Source organism: Sinocyclocheilus grahami, unplaced genomic scaffold (genome assembly GCF_001515645.1).
Source record: "Sinocyclocheilus grahami isolate Dianchi unplaced genomic scaffold, SAMN03320097.WGS_v1.1 scaffold628.1, whole genome shotgun sequence".
NCBI lineage: Eukaryota > Metazoa > Chordata > Actinopteri > Cypriniformes > Cyprinidae > Sinocyclocheilus > Sinocyclocheilus grahami.
The window spans coordinates 260,546-275,969 of record NW_015505807.1 but is presented as its reverse complement, the minus strand read 5'-3'; the positions used below and the strand labels follow the sequence as shown (position 1 = coordinate 275,969).

General features: G+C 37.1%; 1 pseudogene; it reads right to left on the bottom strand.

Moving 5' to 3' along the window:
• Positions 1-3,592: 3,592 nt before the first annotated feature.
• LOC107558000 (E3 ubiquitin/ISG15 ligase TRIM25-like) overlaps positions 3,593-15,424 on the bottom strand; it is a 22,400-nt pseudogene continuing 10,568 nt past the window's right edge.

Below are 15,424 nucleotides of genomic sequence, written 5' to 3'. Positions count from 1 at the left end.
CCTCTTCTCCTAGGTTCACGAAACGGTCGTCCATAAAATGCGTTGCTGTTCTGTTGTAAGTGATCTTAAAGATTCCTAAATGCATCTACTTCCGGAAGGCCAAATAAAGCGTCTCCCTGACATGCTGCTTCAACACTAACTGCAGTTACTGACACCCCGCCTTCTTTCTTTGCGTGATCATTTGGGCGGCATTATGCTAATATTCCCACATAGTGAGGTAGATATGTGGGGGCGTGTTAGAACGAGCCGTTTTAGGGGGGCGTGGCAGAGTCTTAACTTTGATAAAGAATATCTCTTTGGTTTTGAGACTTTAGTCTTTGCAACTTCAGGGATCTTATCTATGCACAATCAGCTTGTAACACTCCAAAGAGAAAGCAAAACTTGAAATCGCATCATATGACCCCTTTAAATATCTGAAGAACCGTTTTCCACTATAAAGACCCTGGATGTTAAAGGTTCTTCATGGAACCACTGATGCTAGCAAAGAAAACTTTTCAAGTTAGGCAGTCATAAAGTATGAAGTTTGACCTTAAAAAAGTCAGCTCTCTGTCAAAGTCTTCAGTTTACACTCTTTCAATGGTTTTAAAAAATAGGAAAAGTAATAAAATATAAATACTGTATATAAAATAAAAATCTAAATATATTCTTTAAACTTAAAACGATTTATATTTATATTAATAATAATTTTTCCCTAATTGAAAAGTCACCCATATATTAATGACAGCAGTGAACCACAACAAGCAGAGCCTCGGCACATATAAACGTATAGCTTACATATCAAATGTTCAGCAAATTCAAGTTTAGACTTGTTTATTTTCTACAACAACTTTATGACCCCCAGTGTGATTTAATTTGACACAAGACCCCTAAACACATGATCGTTTTATAAACTATGCGTTTCACCTTACGATTATTTCATTGAGAAAGCATACCATTTTAACAACATTAAAAGCTTTTGAGTAAAGTTTGCTTTAGGCTATATTAATCTTTATTCCATAAGCATCTGTAAATAGGTGTTTTGATGCTGATACAGTTAAAGCACATGATGTGCTGTCAAGCTTCAGTTCATTGCTAGTAAAGTAAATATATTGCGTAATTTAAGTTAGCCAAACTCAGATAGTAAAGTCAAGCGGTCTATAGACAGCAGTAAAAATGAATTGTTTGACCAAACTCAATTTGTTTGGCATCAAAGTAGGTATTACGCACGAGAAAATTAAATGCAACAGTTGTTGAATATGTGATAACTTACCGAATTCTGTGAGCAGGAAAGCGGTTCGTCCAGATGTGTGACCTCGTCTTTCTCTTCAGCAGATTTCACTTCTTTTTTCTCTCGCGCACTGACTGTGTGCCGCTGCCTGGAGCTCGAGATGACTTACTGACTGTATGTTCTATTTGAAAACATCCAGCTCCGATTATAAGGGTTATTATTCCAAGGATGGGCAACCGATATTCTCAATAACTGACACGTTTTAAAATCACAATAAACTTGAGAAATATTCAAACATTCTCAAAAAAAATTCAATTATTCTCTAACAAATGTTATTCTTAATTGTGCATTAAAGTACAATAAATAATAGTGCAACATTCATACATTTAGCTAATATCCAGTGTTGGGTATAATTAGTTACTGTAATTTAATTACTTTTCCCTTGCAAAAGTAAAGTAAGGGATTATTCTTATTTGTTCTGTAATTACAGTTACTTCTTATGTAATTGAAGGTATAGACTGTAGAACTTGTATACACAATCCAATAGTGGATTTAACATAAAAATGAACACTTTAGTGTCCAATTCTCACTTTTAACTAGTTGGTAATTAGCATGAATATTACTGGGATATTGGCTGTTTATTATTACTTTTTAAAAAAAGCACATATTAATGTCTTATTCTGCAAGACCTTATTCTAAATCCTTAATCTTACCAATACTTAAACTTAACAACTACTTCACTAAGTATTAATAAGCAGTATATTGAGGCAAATGTCATAGTTAATAGTTAGTTAATAGTAAGAATTGGACTCTAATCTAAAGTGTGACCAATAAAAATATTATTTATTTGAAAGAATTAAAAGAACCGTTTCATGTCTATCCTTGTATCATTAATGTTAAGGCTGATATAGGGTTTAGAAAGTAATTAGTAATAAGTAATGCTTTTGAGTAACTTACCCAACATTGGCTAATATCCAACGACTCCCGATTCCCATCTTGCTATAACACAATGTTTTAGTATGTGCACAGCACCAACACAGTACCACACAGTGAGATTTGTGAACTATACACTCTAAAAAACGCTGGGTTAAATACAACCCAGTGCTGGGTAAAATAGGGGCAACCCCAGCAAGTGGGTTGTTTTGACCCAGTGGTTGGGTTAAATGTTTAACACAACCTTCTGGGTAGTAGCCCAACCGCTGGGTCAAACCAACCCACTTGCTGGGTTTGTCCCTATTTTACCCAGCACTGGGTTGTATTTAACCCAGCATTTTTTAGAGTGTAGGCTTTACTTTTAGGAATGTGAAAAATAAATGTGATGCATTAAACAAAACAACAACAAAAAAATCATGAGAGTAGACAAATTCTCGTGGCTTTGCATTTTATTTCTCTACTAACAAACTGTAAATGTCTTTTATTTTGGATGGGGCTCTTTTTATAGCTTCTTCTAATTGCCTTTATAATTAAATGTTCATAAACCCTTAACCGAGACATAGGGTAAAAAACACTTTTTTATGTGAGTCTTGAATCATGTAAACAAGAGATACAAACATCTAATCATCGTGATATATGTGAACGTAATGATGCTAAAAACAAAAATAGCTTAATTTCTTAGGAGCCACTTGATAAAAGAAGGTAGGATCATTAATGCAGACGGTAATGTACCGCCCCCTGCTGGAGATTTAAATTATGGTTTATTAAATGTTTTCTTTCAAGTGACCGCAGAAATGCACGAACTACAGAAAGGTATTAGCCATTATTTATATGGTTTTAATATCTGCTCAGTAAATAAATATTTTTAAATTTACGGTTCATCCAGAAAATACATAATTAGTAATACACAAGTGTACCATGTATTTCAATATATATATTGATTTTTTTTTTTTTTTTACTTTTCGAACTGACATTATATACAACATAAAAGACTTTATAAGATAGTTTTTTCTCCTGTAACGTACGAAGAATCTCTCATCTACATTGTTAGATGACACAGTTTCACTGATGATCCGATATCAAACCCAAATCCAGGATAGAGAGGCTCAGTAAATTTGGTCTGGATTCTGTGGATGAGGGTCATTGTGTCAGAGACGCTGTAGAAGAACAAAGTTCCTGCACTGTGCTCCACATACACTCCTATTCTAGAGGATCTGGAGGACACAGGGAGTTCAGTCTTTATGTGATTTAGCATTAATAAAATCCTGAATTCCCTGCTGGAGCTTTCTTTGTGTTTCTCCCAAAAGACTCTGTAGGAAAACGAAAAGGCTGTAAAAAGAGAAAATTGTAATACTCATCAACTTTCACAACAGTGATGTTGGATAACGCATTAGTATTTGTTTAACATTACCATTACCATTTAGCATTAGCACATCAGTGTCTAATTTCAGGTCATACCTGTTTCTCTGTCCTTTCTGCTTCAGCAGTTAGAGTGTCGTGGTTTTTATGTTCGTCCATTAAACACGGATAACAAATGAATTGCTGGTCAGTACGACAGTATAGATTTCCAGCTGTTTGTTGTGTTTTGGGCAGATCATCTCATGGAGTCGTCTGGTGGGATCCATCAGATTGTTTAAAGGGATTCTCATGTTGTTCAAGATGACTTTGACAATAAGAGTTCAGACACTCCACACAGGACTTGACGGCTTTGTATTTCTTTCCAATACAGACGTCACACTCCACATCTCCAGGTTCGGCGTAACCGTGAGCAGGACGAGTAGTTTTTATATTGGTTGTCTTCAGTTTCTCCACCATCTCAGCAATTATGACATTCTTGCATAAAGCAGGTCTTGAAGTGAAGGTGTGTCTGCACTGAGGGCATTTGTAGACTCTCTTCTGTTTCCTGCAGTCTGTAATACAGCTCATACAGTAACTGCGTTCACGGGGAATGGTCACTGGATCCTTCAGTAGATCCAGACTCACCGAGCAGCTGAGCTGAAACACACGAGAAAAACTGAAACACACAAGTTTCAGTTTCCTCAGCTGTCAAACTGAAATGTTTCCTGATTCTGTTTCAGTGAAGTGTAAAAAAACAGGTATGTCTGCGAGGCTTGACTCATCTATGTATTAACACTTTAACAAGCCACTGAATTAACATTTACTTATACATTACATTTACAATATCCCATGCTGTGTAATTGAAATGGTGGTATGTGAGCATATATTGTTAATGCAGAAAATAAAGTATGCCAGGGCCTTAATGCTGCATTCGATTTGTACTCGGAAGTTGCAAATTCCGAGTTCCCAGTAGGAACTTTTAATTGGAACGCCCTCCCAAGTCAGAGTTCCGACTCGGAGTCTTAGAGGAATCGCAATAATTCCAACTTCAGAATCCAATATGTCTGTTCAGTGCATCAACAGAAGAGAAACAGTAGTAATATATTGTTTATTAGCACTTATTTTTGTCTGTGGCTCAATAAACTCAGTGGTGCCCACAGTACTATCCAACCTCTATTTGTGGATGGCGTTATCCGTGCAAAATACCACTTTTTATGTGTTTTAATCGACTGGTATTGCAAACAATGGATGCGTCCATCTTGGTTTTCTGACTTCTCTACTGGAACATGGTCCACTTGGGTGTGACGTCATTCCCAGCTCCGACATCCGAGGTAAATCAAAAGCAGCATAAGTCAGCCACAGTAGACGGATTCTGCATTCTATTTCCGATGAACTCCAAGTGCTTGCACTACCAACAACAGGACAAATAGATATGGAAAGTTTGCTTAGATGCATCTATTGTAGACATGGCGTTAAGATGCTGCAGACAATTTTTATTTTGCAATTTTCAGCTCATAAATTAAAAGTTAAGTGACGTCTGGCAACCCATAGTCGGAATTTGTGCTCTGTATTTAACCCATCCAAGTGCGTGCACACGCACCATGAACAGCCATATTGCTACGGCACCCAGGGAGCAGTTGGGGGGTTCAGTGCCTTGCTCAAGGGTCTCACCTCAGTCGTGGTATTCAGAATGGACTGTACATTCACTCCCCCCACCTACAATCCCTGTCGGACCTGAAAGTCGAACACACAACCTTCGAGTAACAAGGCCGATTCTCTAACCATTAGGCCACGACTGCCCCTATTGGTGTAAACTCTCTCCACTCGCCACAAGAGAAACCGCCCTGTTGAGAAACACAAGTTCAGGGGTTTTCAACCTTTTAGGACATGGGCCCCCCGTATGTTTATCTAATTTCACTCACGTTAAAGCACAATTTCTCGGCAATGTTAAAGGGTGCTTTAAATTCACATTAATATTATTAAATTCCAACCATCCATTTTACAAACCGCTTTATCCTCTGCAGGGTCACAGGAGACTGAAGCCTTGTGTTATGGATGGGGAAATCAAGCTTCATAAAGTTCTAAGGCTTTACCCTGACTGTTCCAGTAAAAGATTCAAAGCTTCGAGAGTGTTGACAACAGCACCATCTGGTGGTTAGTAAAAAATAACGCAGCCAAAAGCCTGTGGAAGAAACTCTATTGACAATGAAAGTGATGGGACTTGTAGCTAAGTATGGTGTACCATACTCAGAATTCGGGCTCTGGATTTCACTCATCCAAGTGCATGCACACACACAGCAGTGAGTAATGAACACACACACACATACACACACGGAACAATGGGCAGCCATTTTTTGCTGTGGCGCCCAGGGAGCCGTTGGGGGTTTGGTGCCTTCTTCAAGGGTCTCACCTCAGTCGTGGTATTTAGGATGGAAGAGAGCGCAATCCCTGCCAGTACCGATACTCAAGGGGTGCCTTCTTCAAGGGTCTCACCTCAGTCGTGGTATTTAGGATGGAAGAGAGCGCAATCGCTGCCAGTACCGATACTCAAGGCCTTTGGGTTTCAAGTCAGACTCTCTAACCATTAGGCCACGACTGCGCTTATTGGATAAAGCAGCCACCACACACTCCATAGTTTCAAGATGTGTGTGCACCTGGTATTGCCTACATTATGTGACCCACAAGTATAGTAATACATTTTGACCTTGTGGGGACATTTTTTTGGTCCCCCACAACCTTCAGTCGTTTTCTGGTCAGATGTTGTGGATGTAACCGGTCGCCGTGATTTTGCCAAGTAAGACATGTTCCTGGATCAACATCTTTTGTTGATCCTGGATCAACATTACTGTCCAAAAATACAGGCTTAACCCAATCCCTATCCCTAAACCTACCCATAATTTATTCCTAAAATCAGAGGGAAATGATAGCTGATTAACAAGGGTGTAAAAGCACCTAATCCAGATTGTAAGCCTAAAACTGACATTTCCTGAAAAGTTATCTCTCAATTCTGACTGGTTGATTGGAATGATGTTCCAGGATCCAGGAACATGTTGTGCGCGGTCAAATCACGCTCACCGATGTAACCACTGCTGTGGATATCTCCTGTATTTCCGTTTCCTTCTGAGTTCCCTTTATTCTTGTCATGTTGTGTTTTTATTTAATTTGAGTTCCATGGTTCCTAGTTTCTTGTTTGGCTATTTTATTTAATAAACCTCTTATATTTAGAGCCAGGAGCGCTGTAAAAGGAGGGAAGTTTTTGGGCAATTCCAAGGGCCCTGAACAGAGAGGGGGCCTGTGCAAACAACCCCCCCAGAACGTAATTTCTACCAAGAGGGGCCCGAGTCAATATGTTGTTCAGGGGGGCCAAAAACCACAGTGGTGCCCCTGTTCAGAGCCACTATCATCTGTCTGCCTTCCTTTTTCTTCCTGCCTTCTTGTTTGTTACAGTATCAAAAAGGATTGTGTACACTTTCAGAATAACCATTAATTTTGTGATTTTTACAAATAATAGGCCTATTACCACAGATTAATTTCTTTCAATCTGCAGTCTAATAAAAGTTAAACATAAAACTAAAATGGTTTATATTTGCACCTGATTCTTCATTGTAAACAAAATGCCTTCACTGTAAAAACGGTAAAAAAATAAATAAATGTTTCAACTTAATTGTTCATGCTGCCTTAAAGTTTAGAGTTTAGTAAGCTCAAATAGCCAAACTGTCACTTAGTACAACTGCACATTTAAAGTTAACTAAACCTAAAATGTTAAGCCAGTGTTTTATTTATTTATTTATTTATTTTGTACAGTTTATCTAAATAGTTTGCCTAACGCAAACAAAAAAAAAAGTAAAAAATGTTACAATTGAATAATATACAATATAGTTGCAGTTCTATATTGGTTCAATGGTAAGAAACTATGATAAATAAAAATCACAGAAATGTTAACATGGAAATTATTAATGTGTAATATAATGTTATGTAAAATTATGTTAACTCTAATTCATTCATTCATTACAATAATCCTAAAATTTGTTTTCTTTTAGGATGATGCCACGCACACTATTTTATTGGTAAAAGGCCAATTGGAGGGAAACAAGTTATTTCTCTCATTTTAAGTATGTATTTGGAGTTGCTAAACACACCAGAAAAACAAAATAACTACTGCACTTAAAGTGTGTGTGTGTGTGTGTGTGTGTGTGTCTGTCTGTCTGTCTGTCTGTCTGTGTGTGTGTGTGTGTGTGTGTGTGTGTGTGTGAGTGTGTGAGTGTGTGAGAGAGAGTAATATGTTCTTTTCCTGCTCCTTCCAACACTCAGTGAAGTACGTTTCCTCGCTTATTGTTGATAAAGGTCTACCCTAAAAAAAGTGCTTTTGCACAGCAGACTTCTCTGATTCATTGCACTAGAATCGGAAGTTCAGGCGGTTTTCACTGCATACTAATTTTTTCCATGCTTTGTTTTTTTTGTTTCCTGGAAACTGCGATTTTCCAGAAGAATGAAATGAAAAAAGCTTAAGGGCAAGTGTCCTTGAGTGTCGAGGCTGATGTGGAAGTACATTCTTATATAAAAGGGAACTGATACTATCTCAGTAACAAAAATTCGCAACAAAGACTCTGAGCTGATTCGAAACCATGGAGGACAACAGCTATGAGGACTATTATGATTCAGAAGGACTTGAGGAATTTGGGCTCTGCAAGAAGACACATGTAAAGGAATTCAGCCATGTGTTTCTACCTGTGTTCTATTCCATTACCTGTGCATTGAGCATTATTGCTAATTTTACCCTTCTGACATTGTTCATCAAATACAAAACTCTGAGGAAGGTATTGCCTCTGCACATGGTCATATCGGATATTCTTTTCACACTGAGCCTTCCCTTCTGGGCAGTGTATGCCAGCAGTGAGTGGATCTTTGGTGATCAAAGCTGTAAGGCAATCTCATTGGTTTACATGGTGAGCTTGTATAGCAGCAACCTGTTTGTTGCTAGTCAGAGCTTGCAGAGATTTTTGGACATTGCATGTGTTGTTTCTACCACCAGCATCTTCAACAGTCCAAAGAGGAATACTGTTATGTGCATTTTGGTGTGGCTTTTCTCAGTTTTGGCTGCAGCTGCTCATGTCAGCTTTGTTGAGACTCAAAAGTTCCATGAAGAGTACATTTGCACTTATCACTTCGACGATAAATTCGGTTGGAAGATCTACACAAGATTTCAGATGAACATACTTGGGTTTGTCGTACCGTTCCTAGTGCTCCTATTTTGTTCGATCAGACTACCATGTGTTGCTGAGGTGAGGAGCCCGTTCAAGGTGTTTAGACATGAAACTGGATTCACCGTCATGTTTTTTCTCCTCTGGTTCCCCTACAGTGTTGTCATTTTCCTGCATGCTTTGCAAGACCTCCACATTTTTTATGCCTGTACCATTAACATACACTTTGACTTTGCAATTCATGTGACAGAATGTATTGCTTTCATGCATGTTTTCATCAATCCTGTTTTGTTCATCTTTTTAAACAAAAAAGTCTGGAGACGACTCAGAAATGCCTGCAAAACTCCAAGGGAGTATCTGCTTGAGGAACCCAACAGTTCACCAGTCATGTCAAGTCAGGAGGGAGCTATAGAGTTGAAGGCGGTTCAGCGACATCAAGCTCATGACCTGAGCATTAGTGCTGAACGACCTAATAATTTCTTACCTGAGCCCATGTAAAAGCTTTGTTTCGTTTATCGCAGTTTAATAGTTATGCCAACAATGCTGTTTATACTTCACTACTAAGGTTTCTTCTACTATAGTATGTATTACTATTACAATATATATATATATATGACCCTGGAGCACAAAAGCAGTGTTAAGTTGCTGGGGTATATTTGTAGCAATAGCCACAAATACATTGTATGGGTCAAAATTATTGATTTTTCTTTTATGCCAAAAATCATTTGGATATTAAGTAAAGCTCATGTTCCATAAAGATATTTTGTAAATTTACTGTAAATATATCAAAACTTAATTTTGGTAACACTTTATTTCGATAGTCCACTTTAGACATTCTATTAACAGTAAGTAACTTTGCAACTACATGTCAACTAGCAGTTAGTAGAGTATTAGTAGACTGCCTGCTTAATATCTTCTAACACTTTCTTTGTCAACTTATTCTGCTAACCCTAAACCTACCCTAACAGTCTACTCTAAGAGTTATTTGACATGTAGTTGCAAATTAATGAGAATTAGTTGACATGTAGTTGACATGTAGTTACAAAGTTACTTATACTGTAGTTAGTAGAATGTCTAAAGTGGAATAAAGCGTAACCTTAATTTTTGATTAGTAATATGCATTGTTAAGGACTTCACTTGGACAATTTTAAAGGCGATTTTTCTCAATATTTTGATTTCTTTTTTGCACCCTCAGATTCCAAATTTTCAAATAGTTGTATCTTGGCAAAATATTGTCCTATCCTAACCAACCATACATCAATGGGAAGCTTATTTATTCAACTTTGGGGTTAAATTGGGATTTGTTATGTGGGGGGCTCTATGGTATCGAGCTCACACACACACACACACACACACACACACAGGTTTATCTTTGTGAAAAGTGGGGACAGGTGTAATGTCCTGAAAAGTCACCTTCTCCTTGTAATACCTATGTCATACCTTTGTCATTATACAAATTTATGTCCTCATTTGTCACAAAAACGCGTACACACGCACACACACACACACAGGTTTATCTTTGTGAAAAGTGGGGACAGGTGTAATGTCCTGAAAAGTCACCTTCTCCTTGTAATACCTATGTCATACCTTTGTCATTATACAAATTTATGTCCTCATTTGTCACAAAAACGCGTACACACGCACACACACATATATATATATGTGTGTGTGTAGTATATATATATATGTGTGTGTGTGTGTGTGTGTGTCTGTGTGTGTTTTGTTTTTTTGCAAATATGATTTATTCTTAAGCAATATTCTCATCAGTTCTCTAACAGCTGTGACATATAAATCTGCGTGTTTTTTATATTTTATCCAAGGGCATTTTTTTTACCTTTATAGAGGGCATTTTCCCGCTAATCTCATTAATACTTTCATTTCAAATTCTTACATTTGATCTATAAATTCAATTACAATAATGTGATTATCTATACGATATCAAATTAGATCATTTACACTAAAAAAATACAGCTGCATTAAATAATATTATGAGATTATTTATTTAAATATTTTTGAATATACAAACAAGAAATTATGGTGGAAATGATACTTTTCAACGAAATTAAAATGCCAGTAGGTGCCAGTAGTGAGTGTTTAATGAGTGAGTCATTGAGTCATTCATTCAAACGATTCGTTCAAACGGCAGATTCATCAGATGTATATGCATGGGCTAATGAAACTTTGACTCACTCTACTGATTTGTTCAAATCACCGAATCAATCAGCAATTAATCGTCTGGTTGCTGTGAGATGCGCTGTGTTTCCGCCTAAAATTTAAGTGACATAATATTATTGCATTTGCTTATTGAACTGTTTATAGAACTATTAAACAGTCTTAATGGTGAAAACGTTGTGTGATGTTGCCTAACTAACTGTATTTTAAATATAAAAATGTTTACCTCAGGATGCTGAGTTTCTTAGCGTTGCGCATTTTGATTTCTCTTGGAGAGGCTGCGTGAGCCTCGCCTCAGCAGCGCAACATTATACTGTCAACAGATGCATTATAGGCTACAGCTATATCTACTATTCGTCACTTACTCTAAATGTTATAAAATCAGAATAATACTTGCGTTTTGGTGTTTACATACATTACATGTATATATATTTAAATATCTACTATAAAATATACGATTTATATAATATATAAAGGCGGATATCAACATGTACACTGTACAGTTTATGTTAGCTTGGTTTTACATGCTAATACATGTTTTTAATCAAATTTGTTGAAGTTCTTTACACAAGCAATGGCTGATCTAGCAAATAGAAAACCAAAGTCAAATTCATGCACGTCTCTGATTTTCTTAGACCCTGTGAGGTGTCTGAAAAGAAGAAAAAAATGCTGTATATATCATCTTTTGCTGTCAAACTAAAATGCTTATGAATTGACATGAAGTTCCAAACGTAGGTTCGGGAGGAGCCTATAATCATTCACTCAGTTGCACCTTCCCAGTGTCAGTTCTTCCGGCATCCCTCCACCTCCCTATCTCCTCCTCTTTTTTGGTTAATCTCCCAATGGGGGGCGGGGGGGTTGAACTAGCCGAGCCTCGGGTTTGAGCCTCCATCGGGACAGCAAACCAAGTTTGTTTACCATTAACCATCAGGACTGGATGAGCAAGAACTGTTTTCAACAGTTCAGCGATTCTGAACCCAGTGGTCTTTCCCCAACATTCTTATCATAAAGATAACAGTAGCCTTGACCCTTCACATTTCAGATTAAAAATTACTCAATTTAGGAGCACAATTAAACAATGCTCAATGGATATTTTGATCTTTTTTTCTTTTATCTTCAAGAGCTTCAGTGAATTTTGGATAGATATGACATGTTTTGATATCAGAATCAAATTCAGAATCAGAAAGAGTTTTATTGCCAAGTGTGCTTGCACACACAAGGATTTTTTTATTTTTTTATATATATATAATGAAGCTTCAAGTGCATAAAAACACAGGTTAAGTGATATTGATTGTTTTGGAAAAACTAAATGAAATAAGCGATTTTTCTATATATAAAGGTTTTCTGGTCTTTCTATTGTTGAGTCACAAATTATTGTTACAGAAGATCCAGTTAGTCTAAATTTGATGAAAAAAGGATTAGATAAACTGCACTGTTCCATACAAAGAAACCTTTTTCTTAGTTTCATCAAAACAAATGATCCTTTATACCAGGGATGTCAAACTCAATTCCTGTAGGGCCGGAGCCCTGCAGAGTTTTTTTCCGACCCTGCTCTAACACACATACCATGTAGCTTTCAAATAACCTGAAGGACTTGTTGGTGTTTAATTAGGGTTGAATCTAAACTCTGCAGGGCTCCGGCCCTCCAGAAATTGAGTTTGACACCCTTGCTTTATACCTTAAGAAGGCTGCTTCATATGAGTAATATTTTGCTTATTGTATGTTACAGTTATTTTATGCACCTTTTTACCATTTTCTCCAATCTTTTCCGGGATTTATTTTAATAAACAATAGTTTACAATTTAGGCATTAAATTCCAAATGAAAAGTCCAAGCCATACCATTTTTTGACTCAACATTTTTTTCTTATCACTAAAAATGATAATGGAAGGTCAAATTCAGTCTTTGCATGTTTAATGGTCATGTCTCTCATAGCAAAAGACAAACAAACTAAAAAAACCTGCACCAATAATGCAAAGTTCAAGGCCTATTTAAATGATCGCTCTCTTGCTCAAACAGAGCGAGGTAATAGTTTATGACAGCAGTCCACCTATGAATATGTGTTACCCGTTTTTATCAGCTGTGTTGTATCAGGACTTAAAGTTAGGGCCTTCATCAACAGCTGAATGTCTAAGTCTGAAAGAGTATTTCTAGCATAGATGTACAGTGAATGGTGAATTTTTGAGGAGGTAAAATTTGTATAATTGTAATTGTTTAATAAATGTTTTAGTTTCAAAAGTGACAAAGGTTTAGACAAGATGTGTTGCAACACTCCCCTCTCACACATATAATCGATGAACCCTCTCACTTCCATAAATTCGTTCATTTTTACACTTTATACTGGATGGACTCACCAGACTTAGTGTCAGACTCCTTAACAGATTCTTCCAGTTCTAAGAAAAGGGTTTAAATTCCTAGAATTGTTTTGTCTGTGTGTGAGCCCTATAACCCAAGTTCCAGTGTATACTGCCTTAGTTTGCAGTCTGTAACTGCACAACATCACATTGCATGATTTATTTAAATACTCTCCTCCCATAAATTTTGCGTCTGTAAGAGAAACTCCTACAAATGTAAATGCAATAAGGTCAGCTGCATTGCATTGCTAATGTTTCACTGCGTGTCTTTAGTAAATCCTGACAGTAGTTTTTTAATGGCAAAAGAGTATTTGCGCTGGTGCTAGCTATTGGTAAATCTTTATTAGAAGATAAATAAAGCCGTTTCTCTGATGGTTCATTGGAGGACAGAATAGTGGTCAGGCAGGTAGAGGTCAAAGCTGTGCAATCAGTCCACACACAGCGTCAGTACATGAGACGAGATCAAGAGCAGGCATTGGTCATAACTGAAATTCAAGGGCAATCTCACTCGTAGTCAATGACAGGCACAGTTTAGAGCCTTTAGGCAGTGGTAGTAGTGTTTCTCCAGTGAACTAGGCAGAGAGATGGCATAAGCTCAGGACAAACAGATGACTATTGACTCTACTGACAGAGCGTCATACAGACGGACCAACTGATAGACAGAGGAGGAGTGTAAACAATAGCCCAAAACACTCTTAAAGTACAGTCACATTAGCGAAACTGCAGTGAAATTTTGCGAGCCAAAAAAGGTCCACTGTTTCTTGTCCAGTTCACACAGAAGTGACTTTCAAACCAAGCAGGTTTTTGTTGCTCAATGCTCTGAATTCACGTGACCAACTTGAAAATGAGCTAAACTTGATTGGGGAAGTTTAAAAAAAATAAATCAAGACGCAGAATTTAATCAACAAAACTTGCATACACAATTCCTCTTCCTCTGCTTGTAAACAGTGCAGCACTTCCGAGATGGACTGTATCATGAAAACACACTCGCATCAACACAACACACATGCGTCATGGTGCTCTCGAAAACGCATCAGAGATTGATGCAGAAGTGAAGAAATTGTTGAATAAAGTCGTTATTTTTGTTTTTCTGCACACAAAAAGAATTCCCGTCGCCTCATAAAATTAAGGTTGAACCACTGGAGCTGCATGGACTACTTCAATGATGTCTTTACTAACTTTCTGGGCCTTGAAAGTGGTAGTTATTTAGACTGTCAATGGGGGACAGGCAGTGTTGGGGAAAGTTACTTTTAAAAGTAATGCATTACAATATTGAGTTACTAAATAAGAAATTAACAAATGTTGTTACTTTTTATGGAAAGTAGTGCATTGCTTTACTTTTGCATTACTTTTGTGGCTTGCTTATATGTTTTTTTATAACAAAAAAACTTTATATGAAACGTTATAAAAGTTCTATTTTTTGGCAAGTGTAAGGGCCCTTTCACACCAAAAGTGAAATTAATAAGCCTAAGGGTGAGGGTAGAGCCTCTGCCGCTGCATCTTACTCCTAATTTCTCTCAACAGGGGGACAGTAGAGGTGTCAGTGAATAAATGGGAAAACAAAGTAACTTGCGTTACTTATTTGAAAAAGTAACTCATATTTTCTTGTAAATTTAAAATGCTTTACTTTTCTAGTTGAAAAAGGTAGTCTGATTATGTAACTTGTATTACTGTTGTAATGCGTTACTCCCATCACTGGGGACAGGAACCTCTCAGATTTCATTACAAATATCTTCATTTGTGTTCTGAAGATGAATGAAAGACTCACGGGTTTGGAACATGGAGTAATCAATGACAGCATTTTCATTTTTGGGTGAACTATGCCTTTAAGTATTTCCAAAGTAATGTGTGTTTATATTCAGATACCAAACTAGAGTTACGCTGTTTCTAGGAACTTAGAGTGGTTTATTCCGACAACATTATATTGTTTACTTGTTTTACATTTTATTAGAAAAACAAGCAGGATGAAGTTGGGCTGGAAAACATGACATACACTCTAAGGTCCTCCACCCATCATGAGCTATCGTGCAAGGGAGGTCTTACTAAATAAGGCATTAAGTTATGACCTGTTTTAGTGTTTTAAAATACACATACACCACCTAACTGGGCTCAGTCATAAAAACACACAACTTCTCTATATACTGTACAGATGATAGATAGCGTTACCTGTTGTTCCAACTTGAAAACTACACCATTTCAGCTTTTTTGTTTTGCCTGTCC